We start from the raw sequence: 12,251 nt of genomic DNA on the forward strand, positions 1-12,251 counted from the left end.
CCCAAACCCCACGGACACAGAGGGAAAAGGAAACGTGCCTCGACAGGCAGCACTGGGGGCAGAAATCTCTGCTGAACCTAAACCTCAGCAGATTACAGGGGTCACATTGGGTGTATTATTCCAGTTGGTATTTTGAGAACTGAAAATCCGAGAAGAGCAAAGTATACCAGCAAGAATCAATCACAGCCAGAAATCCAAGTAGTTGAACTTAGAACAAGCTATTTTTTCTTTTTTTTTTTTTTGTCTTCATAAATCAAGCAAGGAGAAGTAAAATCTTTGAAGATTTTCAGAGAAAATGTTATTATGATTTAAAAAAAATACAGAGAAAATTTTGTGGCTAGAGCTGAACTTTCTGGACAAAGACTGTGAATGATGGGAGCAACTTTTCAGTTTTTGTTATTTTCATACAAAACAGTCATTTCATAGAACACAGAAGGAGAACACAGAAGGTGAATTCTGAGCCCTGAGGAATGAAGAAGCATGGAATGGTTAGAAAGAGGATTCTCCTTAGCAGAGAAGGGAAACAGCCACATCCTCCAGCTTGAGACCCACAGGGAGATGCTTATCCTTGAATTTCTGGTGAGGCACCTCCTGTTCTCCACCAGGAGCCTCCTTCCCTGCTGATGGCAATAAAGCTAACAAGGAAATTGATTCCATATTTCAAAATATATTCACTTTGCCCAGGCCTTCTCTCCAGCAAGAAAAGACAACATCCTGAGGTTTGGTCCAACACCTTGAGAGAAGTGATTAAATTCCCTATATTTTCATGCTAATGGACTTTTCTTGCTTCAAAAATGTCAATCTATTTAAAAGGTCACTTTTATTTTTGAAAATTCTTCATGACAGGTTTCAGAGTACCTTTGACACTGGATTACATCATGTTTCCTCTGACACCTGAGTCACAAAATGCTCAGAGCAGGATTTCCAAGGCTTCCTTTTATTTTGTGCTCCCAGGAATTCTACTCCCACCATGAGTATAATCAATAATAATAGGATATTATTATAAGATATATATCTATTTTTACATATATTAGGATATATATTATTTATACTATATATCTATTACATTAGGATAATATACAGGAATATATATTACATATTATATATTACATATATATTATATATTATATATTATATATTATATATTATATATTATATATTATATATTATATATTATATATTATATATTATATATTATATATTATATATTATATATTATATATTATATATTATATATTATATATTATTCCTGTGGCTATAATCAATAGTATTATTGCCACAGGATTCAACAGGAGAAAGGGCAGCAAACACTGAATACATTGGAAGGCCCAAAACTTAACATTTTCCAGTCAAGAAAATTGCACTTTGGTTATCAATAAATATGCCAAATAAGAGGCCTAATATGAACAATGCAGGCTGGTAAATGAGATAATAATAATAATAATAATAATAATAATAATAATAATAATAATAATAATAATAATAATAATAATAAATGTAGCAGACTCCCTACAGCCTATGGCAGCTCACTGTGATGGTGGCTTAAGGTGCCAATTAAATGAATCAAGAATTAAAGCAGCATCACTGAATATCTACAGAAGAAGGGTGAAAAGGATGCTGTAAGGCTGTCTTGCTGTCCTGCCTGTACCCCAAAACAGGACCAGTTCTGCCCATTTCTTTCCTGATACACATTTTCCAAGCAGCTATGAACCAATTTCACTTGTTCTTCCATGCTTTTCCAAACTCCTCCAGAGCTCTGCTGCCTCCAGGGTTGGACATTCCACTCCTAAACAACTACAGCCCCTCCTCTGGTGTAAACCCGGGGCAACACAATCCATAAATTCTCCTAAATATCTTTCCAAAATCTTCTGCACTAACAAAATCTGTTTCTCCTGTCTCCTCTGTCTTGTCACTCTAAATTAAAACACCAGAATTTCTTTTCTTTTATGAGACACACTTTTCCAGGTCTATTAGTATCCACATGCAGAATCTTCTGCAGGATCAGCCTTTCCTGAATCCTTGTTCATAGCCAACAATCTCCTTATTTCCCCTGATTTTCAGAGTCCTACCCAACCTCTCAGCTCAAATCTCAGCCCAATCATTCTCACAGCAAACACCCAGTGTTGATCCCAACTAAGACATCAACTCTTCGACCTGTTTCAAAGAAGGGTGTGTTTAGAGCAGAACCTGCAGTTTCACAATTTTCATATCTAAAATAGCAAGGATATTTCTGATACAATCTAGACAGGATTCCATAGAACTTGTGAGTAAGAGCCTGAGGGGAGAGCTGTGGGATTCTAGGTGGCTCTTCAAAATGCAGTTTATTGTATCCAAGGGCTGTGGGTGACAGAGCTGTGCCCACAGCTGTCAGCTCCAGCTGCAGGCAGGCCTGGAGACCCTTTAATTTTGGTTACAATGCATTATATATTTGTCTTTGCTGTGCATCTTAATACATAATCAACCAATCAATACCTTTACCATTACCTGCAGCCCATCATAAATATCATTACCATGTTATGGTTAATACTACCCAATCACATGAATTACTGTGTTAAGCTTAAAGTTGTTTTTCAATTTTCTTGCAGTGGAAAATTCTTAGATCTTTTTTCTACTTGCCACATCGACATGTCTTGTTTGCCTGTGGTACCTTTCTGCTTGGTAAAATCATCTTTTTGTTTGTGGTCAGGTTATCCTTTGCTCTGAGTCATGACATCTCTTTCCATCTCAACACAACCTTTGCTTTCTTAGTTGTCCAGCGAGGCTGGCTCAGCAACTGTCAATTTACACATCTATTATTCTTCTGTATGAAACCTTGCTTCCATCTTTGTTTCATTCTCAGATTCTACATTCAGAGATCTTTCTGCCAAGCACACACATAGCTGTGAAACTTTCTTTTCAAACTTTCAGCCAGGCCTGGCAGCAGCATCAGTGCTCCTGCACTTTAAAGCCCAGTGCTGTGTGTGCTGCTGCTAAAGTGGGAGATTCTTTCAGAGCAGCATTAAGGTTTAGGACTTATAACTGAAGTGTTCTAATCCTTCCCAGCAGAGGCCAATGGTGCATGTAAGAGTATTAAGCTTGAGATACATTAAATCCTAAACATTTCCAAGTTGCAGGCAGAAATAGATCACAATCAAAGCCTGCAATCCAAACATGCTTAAGAGAATGAGCTCAAACCCTGATTTCAGGAGAGCTCTTCTCCACACGACCTGAGTGCCAGATCAGGATGAAGATATTAAAAAGCAGTTTCAGTCCTTATCTTTAGCCCATCTGAAGATCAAAGAGAATTGGAAACAAAAGCATTCCAAGGCATTGAAGTGATACATTTGTAATGAGTTTCTCCTATTATTACACACACTTGGGATTTTTTTGGGGGAGTGTTGAGGAGACAGAAAAGGAAGGCAATTTTGGCAGCCTGTTAAGAAGCAAAGATGGAAACACATTTCATTACTAATTTTCTTCCCTCTTCTCCTATTTTTCCTCAATAAAACCACTGAAGAAATCCATGAAATTACAGGAGATACAAATCCGTTATCCACAGTTTGCAGGTGTCGACATGCAGGACCCTTAATATGTAAATAAATTGGGCTGGGCTTTATTTTTTTTTTTCCCAAGCAGCATTGGCCAGCAGATAAACAGCAACGATGCAGACCAAATAATTAATTCCTATAATCAGGAATCTTCTGGAAGCTTGTCTTCAAGTCTAACTCTGATGGGGAGTGAGAGGGAAGGGGCCGCTCCTCAGCTGTAGGTGAAACAGTGACACAACTGAGAAGGAAATTGGTTTAAAAATCCTGATGAGCGATGAAGTAAGGAAGGGATGAGTGAAAGAGAGCAGAAAGAGAGAGAAAGAAGCACAGAGATTCTCCAGAGGCTTATGAGAATCATGCCAGTGAAGAGACTGTGCACAGAAAGCATCTCCTTCTCAAAGTCGGCGTTTTGCCAAAAAAATAAAAAAGACCATGATCCCTAGAAATGTTCCTGTCTGCTGGCTCCTGGAGATAAGGGAGCGATATTTCACAGTCTGACACTAATCATATTTGGGCATACTAAGTAAGGACAGTGCAGGGGCTTTCTTTGCAGCATGCATATTCCAAGTTCAAAGCAAAAACTCGTTACTGTGCCTAAAAAATCCTCTTAACTCAGAAACACGAGGAAAAAAGGGGAGAGAAAAAAGAAAGTGAGGGAGGTGCTTGGAGGGGGGAGGAGAAGGGTCCTTATCTTTGTATTGTTGTCTCTACCCAGCCCCATCAGTGATGTCTGCTGCAGGTTTTTATCATGGGGGGAGATGCTCCCCTCTTTCCCCCCCATCCATGAAAATGTGACAGGAGGCTTCCTGATGCAATATTTCATGGCTGTGATTTACACAGCCCAGTCTTCACTCCATCTGAAGGCAGAACAGCCACCATGGAGCCAATTCCTGGGTGAAATCAGTGGAATCCTCCCCACTGGAGAATTCTGGCCCTGTTTGCTCCTGCAGCAGGAAATTGCTCACCTCTGAGCAGAGGTCACTGTCTGCCTCTCTGCTCAGGACTCCTCATTCCAGTCCATTCCCCACCAAAACACAACAACAAAAAATCCTTCACTGAAGCTGTGCTGTGAGCTGGAGGCCTCAGCACAGATAAACACAGGTTGGGATGGAGACGGAACAGAAAACCTGTCCCTGTGTGGAGCAGCACCCTGCACATGCCATGGTCAACCAACCCTCAGCTCTCCCCACTGCTGCCCCACTCCCGTGTGGCTCACAGGGTGTGAAAAGCACAAACACAAAACATCTCCAGGGAGCAGAGCAGGCTTTATCCCACACAGCCCTCACCAAACCCATCATTTTGTGCTGCATCTCCACCAGAGCCCACCTGCAGGGCTCAGCAGGGCTAGGACAGATTTAAGTAATGGTTTCAGCAAACAATGTATGAAAAGAGTGAATCAGTTTGGAGAAGGGCCAAGGAAGGTCACTATGTTGAATCTCAGCATTACCCAGGATGAATGTTTAAACTCCCCTTTTGCCAAATTGTATTTTTAGCTGGAGACTAATCTACTTTTAATGAAGAGGACAAAATAACCCCCACGTGAACTTTGATTTGTTTCACAATTGACAATTTCCACGTATATAATTTTTTTTTATTCTGCCTTGCAAGCCAAAATAAAACCCAGCCTGCTGCTCACAGCTTGAGGTGGAGCTAGCACAAGACAGAGGCTTGCCAGAAGCATTTCTCATCCCTGCCCAGCTCTTCTGAACACCTCAGACTAAGTCCTGCAGACTGTGAATTGTGAAATATTCAACTTGGAATCGTTCAAAGAACCTCTTTGTTCCACTGAGACTGAACAGCTACAATTGACCATTTCAGGAGCAGCATCCTTGGTCTGGAGTTGTCAAACGGGGGATTATTAAAGACAACAAACTGATTTGTATTGAAGCCAAGCAAAAACCCCACTGGTCCCTGGAGAGCTGTACAGGGAAACAGCAAGAGGTGGATTAATTTTTTTTAATTTAAATTAATATCTTGGAGACATTCACATGACACCACCCATTGCAGTGTCTGGAGAGAAGAACAGAGTTTATTTCCACATATAAACCTCACAGGGGTTTCACCTGAGCCACCACCCCAGGGCAGGGATGTCCCTGAGCCTCCACCTTGCTCCCAAATGGAAACCGACTTGGACATGAGCAAAAACACATCAGGATTTAACAATTCCCTGGTCACGCCGAGGCTAATCCAGCAGCACATCCTCCCTGGAGCCCTCACTGCTCATTCCCATAAATCTGGGTGTGGAGGAAAGCACTCTGAAAGGTATAACTTAAATTTTTTTCCCAATGGGAAACACACCCCTGCCTGCAGGGATATTAAATTGTGCCATGCCACTGACATGCTGATCCCTCTCATTCCAAACCAGCATTTCTTACACCAGCTCCCCCCAAAGACCTCAGCTCTCATTCCAAAGACCTGAGGAGCTGGAAATGTTCGGGTTAGGGATGAATATGATTTTATGTGTTTGCTTCATGTCGCAGACATCTTTTCATTAAAAATCTTTCCTTAAGATTTTTTCTTCTTGAGAAGCTGAGAAGCCTCAGGAACAAAATGTAAACAGTGATTATCTGCTGCTGTGGAATGCAACAGGTGCATCTCTGATTGGTCTCATGTGGTTGTTTCTAATTAATGGCCAATCACAGTCAGCTGGCTTGGACAGAGAGTCTGAGGCAGCTGCCTTTGTTATCATTCTTTTTTTTTTTCTATTCTTAACTTAGCCAGCTTTCTGAGATGAAACATTTCCTTCTATTCTTTTTAGTATAGTTTTAATGTAATATATATATATCATAAAATAATAAATCCAGCCTTCTGAACATGGAGTTAACATTCTCGTCTCTTCCCCAATCCAAGAACCCCTGTGAACACCATCACAAGTGTGTATACATGAAGAAGCAAAGCCCACTTCACTAGTTAATAAATTTCTTTGCCTAGGACTTTGCCTTTGTTCGATAAGAGGATCCATGTTTGATCAGAGGATCTGTGTTTGATAAGAGGATCCATGTTTGATCAGAGGATCTGTGTTTGATCAGAGGATCTGTGTTTGATCAGAGGATCCATGTTTACCCCTGAAATTATTTCCTACCAAGGTCATTGACATAGAAACCAAGAAAGAAAGAAGTATAAATAAGAGAAACCTGCAACTGCCTGTTCCAATGAGCATTTAGTTTGTCTCTCCTGACCAATGAGTAAAGACTGAACGTATGAGTTTTGTAAGAATGTACAAAAAGCATGGATGCTATAATAAAAACAGTTTGAACCCTACTGAAAATGGAGCGTTTTGCTTTGGATTGTGACTGTCTCAAGCAGGGCACAGAAGTTTCACTGAGACAAATGTCTGTGCTCTCCAGACTGGGGATGCACCCTTTTCCCACCTTACTGCTGAAAACACCTCTCATATCTTGGACACACAGGACCACAAAGCATATTCTGTGATCCAAAAGGAGAAATGTTACTTTTCAAAGGAATATCTGCAGTGGCAGAAGCAGCAGCCCTGGGAGCATCACCTCTTTAAACCCAACAAAATATCTGTGCACCAATCTCAAACACCCCAGCACATCCCAATCCATCCTGACCTCTTTTTCCTTTTTCCTTCCCTGCAGCAGCCAAATGCTGGAAAGGTACAATCCTTGCAATGGATGGATTGACACAATCAGAAGTAATTTAATTCATGATTAATCTGCAGCTAATGACTGCAGGTTCCCTCCAACTTTCAGTTCCCTTCCAATTTTTCACTAGTAAATCACTCCAGTTTGCAGTTGGAGCTCTTCACAGTAGATTAGTTAACATTATGTTTTTATTAAAGCTGAAGTTAATATCCTTATTCTCTGGAGGAGACCACTGGGGTTGCTGGAATTTTTTTTATTCCCCTTCATTTTTTTGCTAAGAACCTTCTCTGCTGAGTTAAAAACAGAGCCTGCAGACCCCCAGCTGAAAGCTTAAGGGAGCTCCAAACAGTTACTTCTGAAATTATTATTTACATTGCAATATAGAAATTACTCGGTTGGATCAGAGCAGGGGTTTGTCTACCCAGTATCCTGCCTCTGATGGTGGCCAGCTGCTCTAGAGCATAAATTTTATGTCAAAGCTTTACTTTTAATACATAATATTTTAATACATAATATTTTTAATACATAATATTTTTCACCAAAAAAAAGGGAATCATACTGCCTACAAAATTTGTGATTCCACAACAACAAAAAAACAGCAACAGAGCTCTCTAACGTGAATGATTCTGTAATTTGGACAGAAAGTTTTCCAAATAATAGTAGTAATAATAGTTAATTATTGCTAATTAATTATTAATTATTAATTATTAGTTAATTATTAATATTATTAATATGTTCTAGTTATCCAAAAGATAACTGCTTTTCAGTGAAGAGTCAGAATTTTCATGTTATATGAAATTATGTTCATTATTTATCAGTATTTTCCATTAAAATAGCCCCCAAAAAAATAATGCAAATTTTCTTTTCAAAATATCTTCAGCTCTGACCGAAAGAAACCCTTGTGAACTGTCAGACAGAAAGTTATGGCACAAATTCCTCCGTGGAAGTTTGTCCTAAATCCCACAAGGCACCAAAGACTTATGTTTTCTGTGTATTACTGATCTTTTCTAAACTGGCTCAAAGATACCACAGAACTCAAACGGCCTGGGGGATACCTGACAGACAGACAGACAGACAAGGAGGGGTTAACACCTTCTCCTGGGCTCTGGATGTTCACTGATGCTTCTCCTTGTCCCTGGCAAGCAGAAGGAGGTCAGGACCATTATTTTGTCCTGGGAAGTTGCAAAAGGAAAAGTGTCCAGGAATACTCAGAGTCCATCCAGCAATTAGCAACACATCTAGAAAAAGAAACAGGATTCCCTTGGAGCAAAGAGAGCAGAGCCATTATCATCTGGAGAGATTTAGGAGACAGCTCTAAATCCCTCAGGAATCATATATTCAAGTTCATCTCTTCAATCAGAAGAGATAGAAATTGCCTTAAAAAAATTAATGCTGAACTGTCAGAAAGACAAGAGATGAGGCTTGAAGAGAAAGTCTGGTTTCTCTGGGCTCTCTGTGAAAGGCAGAGAAGCTGCCACAGAATATTTGTGAGTGTGCTTCCCGCAGAATCACAGGTGTGCAGGGACCAGGGTTTGCCAAAAGTTGGTGGAAAATCACTGAGATGGGCTCTGCAAGAGAAAACATCTTTTTTTAAGTCTTAAGTTCATTTTTACAGAAATTCTTTCAGTTTAATTAAAACAACTGGGGGGAATGGATGAGTTCTACAAATTCCTAAATGTCTGTGGGGTATTTTCCATCTGGTATTGACTCTTTGAGATGCTGGGACCTGAAATACATTTGGAGGGCAGCAAGGCTGGTGAGGAGCTTGGAACACAAACCCTGTGAGGAAGCCCTGAGGGAGCTGGGGGTGCTCAGCCTGGAGAAAAGGAGACTCAGGGGTGCCCCCATCACTCTCACAGCTCCTGAAAGGTGCCTGTGCTCAGCTGGGGCTGGGCTCTTTCTGCAGCAGCACTGACACAGCCAGAGCACACAGCCTCAAGCTGCACCAAGGGAAATACAGGTTGGATAGTAGGGAAAAGTGTTTTACAGAAAGGGTGATAAAGTTCTGGAATGGCTGCCCAGGGAGGTGGTGGAGTCCCCATCCCTGGGTGTGTTTAACAAAGCCTGGATGTGGCACTGGGGGCCAGGGTTTGGGTGAGGGGTTGGGGCTGGGTCGGACTGGATGATCTTGAAGGTCTCTTCCAACCCAGGGATTCTGTGAATTCTGTGTTCACCAGCTAAAATTGCAGAAATTGCAGTTTCACAGAATTGACGCACAAAAAAAGTGTCCAGTGGCAGGCTCAGGTCCCAGATTCCTCCCCACCTCCACAATGCCAGGCAGAACCCCGAGCATCCAGAATCCCAGAGCAGCTGTGGCTGCCCCTGCATCTCTGGAAGTGTCCAAGGCCACATTGGACGGGGGTTGGAAGAACCTGGGACAGTGGAAGGTGTCCCTGCCCATGGCAGGGGTGGCACTGGATAAGCTTTGAGATCCTGCCCAACCCAACCCAGCCCCTGATTCTGTGGCTCTGCTTTGTGGTATTTTCTGGGGTCCCCCATGGCAGGAAGGAAATGATTAATCTGACTCCATGTTCTTAGAAGGCTAATTTATTATTTTATGGTATTATATTATCTTAAAGAGTGCTATACAAAGGCTATACTAAAGAATAGAGAAAGGATACTTACAGAAGGCTTAACAAGATACTAATTTAAAACTTGTGACTCTCCAGAGTCCCAAGCCAGCTGGACTGTGATTGATCATTAAGTAAAAACAATTCATATGTTGGATAAAAAATCTCCAACCACATTGCAAAGCAGCAAAACACAGCAGAAGCAAATGAGATAAATATTGTTTTCCTTTTTCTCTGAGGCTTCTCAGCTTCCCAGGAGATGAATCCCGGGCAAGGGGATTTTTCAGAAGATGTGACAGTGACACTGCTTTGCAGGCCAGGCTGGCCACAGCCCCTGGACCTGCTCTCTCCCCCTGCGGCCACAATTCCAGAGCTGCCTCCCAGCCCCAGGATGCAGGGGGAACACCAGGATTTGGGGATTTGGGGATTTGTGCTGTTGTGTTTCCACCTCTGAACCATGGACGATGTGAGCCACAGCACTCACCAGAGCCCAGGATCTGCCTCTCTCCCACTTGACTCTTGCACTGTGGTTTTTAATTAACCTTGCAACAGCAAAGGGGCTTCTTTTCCTCCTTTTTGCCAAACACAGCCATATTTTACAGGGATGGTGACAAGCTAATTAACTTAATTCTTATGACACCTCTCCAAGATGAGGCTAGGGTTGGCTAGCTCTGCAATGCAGTGTTGGGCTAATTAAAAAATAATTACTACTTCACCAAGGACAAGAACAAGAAGTTAATTAAAAGAATGAGGTGTACCCTTAATGAAACTCATCAGATTGTATTCATTCAGACGTCCCACAGCCAAATCCCTCCCATTAGGACATAAATCCACACTGCCTCCTTCTTCACAAGTGTTTGCAAATGGGCTCCTCTCTCCCCCTCCTCCCTGGCAGAAGGAATATGAATTATTTCAGGAGCACAGGAGTAAACTCAGGCTGGGATTCTACATACCCCTGAGGGCTGAGGGACAAGGTGTGGATGCCCAAATATATCTGGGGTTATTTATACTACCTCAGAAACCATGTGCTGCGCAGGGACTGGACCGTTCATTACCAAAAATCCTGTGGGTGAAATGAGAGCCCTGCACTGCTACAGCCAGGCCCTCCAGACACCACCTTCAAACACTGGGAGAATGAGGCAGAATGGATCTCCTGGGGGGAAAATGAGATTTTACCTGGGTAAAATTGAGCCATGGTCCAGATTCAGAGCTCATGTCCCGTCCCTGGTGCAGGAACCAAGCAGCATCAGCTGAGGTGGAACCTGCTCAGGAACACTTTGCTGATCCACATGGACCTGAGCCCTTCACAAGGCAGCACCTTCAGCACCATCACTGGGCCATGTTCAAACACTGGGCCAGGTGGGCAGGTTTTCAATGGGCCCAACAAATCATGGAAGCAGAAAAAAACTGCTAAGAAGCACAAAAGAGGCCACATGATCTGAAAACACCAAATTACTGCAACAAGACACATTGAAAGATCAGCTCCTCCAGGAAAGGAGGACACCCACCACACTTCATAGCTCAGCTCAGAACCTAAAGAAACAGAGGATGAATTTTGCTCCATGGCAGGATCACAGACCTTGAAGGTCTCAGCTCCACCTTCACTGCTTGGCAGAGAGCAAAGGTGGCAATCCTCAGAAATGTGCTCAGGAGAGAGCACGGAGCTCATTTTCAGAGACAGAGAAAGAAGGGAAGTCAGTATGATACAGCCAGTTTTACAACACTCTCTTTACATTATCCAGTGGGTGTCACCGACATCTTTTATGGAAAAGCCTTTCCTTAGGATTTTTCCTCCTGAGAAGCTGGGAGGCCTCAGGAACAAAATTTAAACAATGATTATCTGCTGCTGTGGAATGCAACAGGTGCATCTGTGATTGGTCTCATGTGGTTGTTTCTAATTAATGGCCAATCACAGTCAGCTGGCTCAGACAGAGAGCCCAAGCCACAAACCTTTGTTATCATTTCTTCTTATTCTATTCTTAGCTAGCCTTCTGATGAAACCTTTTCTTCTATTCTTTTAGTATAGTTTTAATGTAATATATATAATAAAATAATAAATCAAGCCTTCTGAAACATGGAGTCAGATCCTCGTCTCTTCCCCAATCCAAGAACCCTGTGAACACCATCACAAGTGTGTATACATGAAGAAGCAAAGCCCACTTCACTAGTTAATAAATTTCTTTGCCTAGGACATTTGTCAGCCTTTTTTTGGCTGCCAAGGCTGGCAGCACATGGGAAAATCAATTCCTCTTCTGCTTGTGTTATCTTGGAATTTACACTCAGGTGTCCTGTACTGCACCTGGGCAGCACAAACCTCAAAGACCTGCAAAAATATTTTGCCCAATGCATAAAAAAAGGTCTCCAGAACACCAGAACATTTCCCCCTTGACAGTGGACATGCTAGATGAGAAAAAATTCAGTTTCATGTTACCTGGTCTAAAACTAACACCAAAAAATAAAAATCAGCAAGAAGTTTGTGTCAGTTGTGGAAGTTTAGCAGAGAATTCTCTCATTGCTTGGGACTAGCATTTCAGCAGGATGCACCTCCC

This window comes from Ammospiza nelsoni, chromosome 19, assembly GCF_027579445.1.
Source record: "Ammospiza nelsoni isolate bAmmNel1 chromosome 19, bAmmNel1.pri, whole genome shotgun sequence".
NCBI lineage: Eukaryota > Metazoa > Chordata > Aves > Passeriformes > Passerellidae > Ammospiza > Ammospiza nelsoni.